Genomic DNA, 5,142 nt, shown 5'->3' on the forward strand with positions numbered 1-5,142 from the left:
AGAATTTTTTTATGCTAAAAGTTGGACCTGAACGGAGAAATGAAAAGACCTGAAGGGACCTGAAAATCTATGGTCGGACTAATTTTAACTTCAAAAACTTTTTTAATATTTAGTGAATTTCTTTCAACTTTTGATTTTGTGAAACAATGGGTTCAATATAATGATAATATCAAAAATAAATATTGAAACAATATCGTTAGGGTGTCAAATCTCGGACTTGAACGGAAAATAAAAAATCTGAATGAGCCTAAAATTAAATATTTTGTTTAAACGAAAAATAATAAACATAGACCAAGGATTTGTCTAACTATACAATTCATTGCAAAGACGAAAAATATGGTTGTTAACTTTTCATGTTCGATGTCATTTTGTCTCTTGTGGAGATCTGTCTCAATGGTCTCATTGGGATCACATCCCATCTTCCTTGTAATTTTTAATTGACAGAAGAGAATAAAGAATAACATTGTTTATCATAGTGTCACATATCGTTTCCCTCGGTTTTAGTTTGTTACCCCGATTTTGTTTTTTGTCCATGGATTTATGAGTTTTGAACAGCGGTATACTACTGTTGCCTTTATTGATTGAAACACAATATTCATATACACACAAACAACAATCAATATCCAGCCAAAAAAATACTTATGAGACACTGATCCTTAAAACAAAAATATATACAAAAATATACTATTTAAACTTGTAAATAATCGCATAAAAGTTATATTCAAAATGGGACAAGTAGCTTAAAATATAAATAATTCTTAGGTTAAAAAAGATATACATGCATGTTAACTATGAAGTATGAAAATCAAATAGAATCATATTCGAAACAGTGTGGTCCTGGCCATTGATTGACAACCTAAATCATCCCATTGACTGGGACAGATTAGATGAACGTTTGTCGGTAACAATCACTGCTCACTGTGTACTTGTTAAAGACACTGAATCTGTGGGGTCACCAAAGGTTCTCAACACCTAAATAAAGCAATTCGAAAAACTAATTCGGACTAATTCGATGTGTTGATGTATATCAAAAATATAAATCAAAACATAAAGGTTATTCCTGAATTTTTCAAATTATTTTATCATTAAAGGCGTTAAGAACCTTTGGTGACCCCACAGTTTAAATTCTATAATAAGTAAGAAGTGAGCAATAGTCGTTACCGACAAACGTTCATCTAATCTGTCCCAGTGAATGGGATAATTTCGTTTGTCAATCAATGGCCAGGACCACACTGTTTCGAATATGATTCTACTATAAAATTGGGTAAAAATCTTATAAATAAATGCATAGTTCGTGTAACAAGATATAGTGATAATCCAATTAAAAGATTAAAGTGAAATGATTATTTAGACTAATGATCCAAGTATCACCTATTATCAATACAAGGTTTGAATTACAACCGGCACACAATCACGTAATTAAAACATTCCAATCGACGATCACGTACACGTCTTTAAATTACATATAGTTTACAGGGGAAGCAATACTACTATTTTCATTTTTAAGTTAAAGACCTGCTTTTTAAAATATATATTGTAATGGCCTGACCATTAAGTATAACCACGACTGGGCTCAAGCAATAAGAATATCAGGTGCTGACAATTTATTCTCAAGCCAATCTAACAAAAGGTAAAAAGCTGAAAAACAAATAAAATACAATTTTACAATGTGTTCAATTAATGTTATTAAAACGAAATGTCAAAAGTAATAGATAGCACAGTCCGTTGAATCCGAGAAAATGTTGTACTTTCAAGAGCAGTTAAATTTCAAGTGTTTCACAGAGAGAATGTTCAAATATGTATAGAGTAATTTGAAGGCTTCAAAAACAATGTTGTAAAGTTAACTCACTCTGTGGTTAGCCACGAATTGTGTCCTAGATGACGTTTGAAATGAAATGTTCCTCGTGATCGTTATGACCTTGCAGTTTTCATGTAACGGATCCGTGTGAGAGAGGGAAAGGTAGCGACGGTACGATGTTTTAACGTTAAGATGAATAATCCTCCTAGACTGGAACACATAAATAGATTAAGAATATAATCAAACGAACTATATAAACTACGGAACGGTGTAACAGAATACTCCCCGTCTGATGTCTATCTGATATCACTTTTCCATAAATTTCGAATATGAATACAAGATTTACACAAATGAATTAATCCCAATATAAATTGAATATATACAGGTGAGAAATATCAGACCTCAACGTTTTTTCACTATAAAGGTTCCTAATAAGTACGTTCCACGTGAAACTGGGTAGGCACAGTTTCTTGTCCTTTAGAAGAAGGGTGTCTCGGACGACATTGTTGTGTTCTGTAGAATGTTCTATTACTGCTGTATCGATAATGGGAACTGTTTTCTCCAACGTAGTTAGATGGCGATGACGATCGAAGATAGATTGAAGTATAACAAGAGTTAGAAGTTGGTTGTCTTCCGATTTGGCGATATGACACATCTTTGTGAGTATCAGACGAAATTAGGCGTTTCGTCGTAACGTTCAATCCTGCAGATCTAGTCGCTCTATCTGTAGAGTGGCGTCCTCTATGTTTGATTTTGTCGTAGTAATGTCCAAGAAAAGGTGTTACTCTGTGACGATGTCCAGATAAAACTACTGGTTCCTTTTCATTTATATTCAAGTCAGATTTGGCAATACTGCTTCCTTTTCGTAGTAGACGTTGCTCATGCATTGGCAGATTGAGAATGGCAATAGGTCCTCCTTTCGGAATAGGTTTGTGAATGCTATTGATTTCCTCTCCATGAACTTTAGTTTCTGTTGATTTCGGATTGAAACTTTCTTTATCTATAGATTTTTCTATAGAAGTCACAGATTTTGCTTTTAGTGATGCGAGTGATGTCCCTTTAGATGAATTTGTGCGTTTACCAGGCTTGGTACTAGGTCCTGTACATTCAATGGATTGTATTGAATGCGATTTAGCGACCTTGGCATTCGAATGAAAGTTTTTGTTGTTAGACTGATCAACAATTGGATTATTGTCCTTAACGGCTATTTCCAGGCTTGAGGCAAGACGTTGTTTTGATTTCGTGATTGAAACGTTAGTTATCTTTGTGTTGACTTCAAAAGGAACAGTTTGCTTGTCAATGTATGTATTTCCAATTATGACCCAACCAAGTCTCAACTTTTGTGCAAATGGAGTTCAGGTTGTTTCTAGGCGTTGTTCAAGGACGTGGTGTGCCTCTATAAGGTCCCTTCCAATTAGGAGTAGAATTTGACAACGTTCCTTTAGTGGTGTAATACTTCCTCTGAGTTCTGTCAGATGAGGATGATGTATTGCAACTTCAGGAGTAGGAATTTCGTCTCGATTATTGGGAATATTATTACATTCAATTAATGTAGGCAGATCAAATTGTACGTCACTATGTACAGATTTTATGACGAAATCTTTTCCTCTTTTCCCGGAAGTAGATACTCTGCCGGAGCATGTCGTAAGAGAGTAGATTTCAAGTTTCTCCCGAACGTTTAACAGACTGAAGAATTCAGGCGAGGCAAGAGACCGGTTGCTTTGGTCGTCAATAATGGCGTACATCCTGATAATTTTGTCTGTCTTGTCCTTGTGGTACACGTCCACAGGTAATATCTTGGCATAATATTTCTCGCTCTTATGATCTTTGTAGATCACTGTGCAGATCGAACTTACAGAGGTTAACTTGGTTTCAGCTGACTCTGTCTGCTCCCCGCCGTAGACTTGTGTTAGCTCCCCGCCGTAGGCTTGTCTGGGTGAGCTAAACTGGGAACTTTCAGATTGTTGTGGTCTAGTGATGTGAAGTGCTGTGGTATGTCGTTCATTTCCACACGCGTTACAACTGATACTTGCGTTGCAGTCCCGACTTCTGTGTGTGGTTGACTCACAACACTTGTAGCACACATTGTTTTGTCTTAACAGTTCCTTGCGTTCCTCGATTGGTTTGGCTCGGAATGCTCGGCATTCATTCAAGGTATGCTTTGTCTTGAGTAGGATACACAGATCTTGTTGTTGACTGCTGTCTGCAGTTTACTGTTCAACAGCCGTCTTATGGACGTTGACTTTAGAGTACGTCTGAGGTGTGAACCTTGGCGTAGCGTCTTTTGTATTTGGTGTTACCTTTGACCCAAAGATGAACCCATGATCGTTCTTAATTTTGCTAATTTCTCTGATGAAGGCAGAGAATTCTGTGAAAGGTGGAAAGGCAACTTCATATTTTGACTTGTATCTTGAAGCTCTTGTAATCCACTTTTCTTGGAGTCCGTAAGGCAGTTTTTCTACAATAGGATTTATCCCGGACGAAGAGTCAAAATATGCTAGCAAACATCCCAGCTTGGGATTTTCCTTGTGATATTCTATTTCTGATAGAATATCAGACAAGTCATAAAGACGTGCGTTATCTTTGTTCGTCAAGGTAGGAAAATTGACGATTTTACTCGTGATAGAGGCTTCCAACAATTCTGGAGCACCATATCGCTCATCCAGTCTTTGCCATAACCTCTGTAGGCCTCTAGAAGGGTTGTTGGCATTTGATGCCCTAATACTCATGGCATGTTTACCAGACTCTGGCCCTAGCCACTTAATCAGTAGGTCTATTTGTTCCGAGTCAGAAACTTGTAATTCGTCTATGACGTTTTTGAAGCTAGATTTCCATGTATGGAAGGATTCTGCCTGGTCATTAACATTTGTTAGCCTGGAGAATAATAGGTCTTTGCGTAAAAGAAATCTAGTAATCTCTGATGTTGGGTTGATTTGTTGCTGGTGTGCAACAGGGATCTCTTCTATTACGTCTTGTTTTTTGTGTGAAACAGTGATCTCTTCTATAACGTCTTGTTTTGTGCGCAAGACAGGAATCGCTTCTTTAACACCCTGTTTTTGGTGTTCAGTAGGGCTCTCATCTGAAAGACCTAGTTTTTGTATACCGGTTACTAATCCCAGATCTGGGATAAAGGTAACTTCCGGTGACTTATTATCTGAAGGCAAGACGGCAGATGTCTGTGACAGCAAGTTCAGTGCCACGGATGGCACGAACGCTGGTACTTCGTGACTCAGCTCGATCTTAACAGGAATTTATTTTTCTTTTGAGGTCCTGTTACTTCCTTTACAACAGTTGATACAGGAAGTTTATTGACGAAATCTTGCACACGCTGGAGCAGGTCTTCC

The 5,142-nt window shown here is 37.1% G+C and overlaps 1 long non-coding RNA gene across 1 annotated transcript; it reads right to left on the reverse strand.

Moving 5' to 3' along the window:
- Positions 1-1,589: 1,589 nt before the first annotated feature.
- LOC143059852 (uncharacterized) lies at positions 1,590-2,018 on the reverse strand. The gene is made up of 2 exons (XR_012973634.1): positions 1,850-2,018; positions 1,590-1,638 (listed from the first exon to the last, which is right to left on the reverse strand). It is a non-coding gene; the product is annotated as an uncharacterized LOC143059852 (long non-coding RNA).
- Positions 2,019-5,142: the final 3,124 nt, after the last annotated feature.

The sequence above is a fragment of the Mytilus galloprovincialis genome, chromosome 14 (genome assembly GCF_965363235.1).
Source record: "Mytilus galloprovincialis chromosome 14, xbMytGall1.hap1.1, whole genome shotgun sequence".
Lineage (NCBI taxonomy): Eukaryota > Metazoa > Mollusca > Bivalvia > Mytilida > Mytilidae > Mytilus > Mytilus galloprovincialis.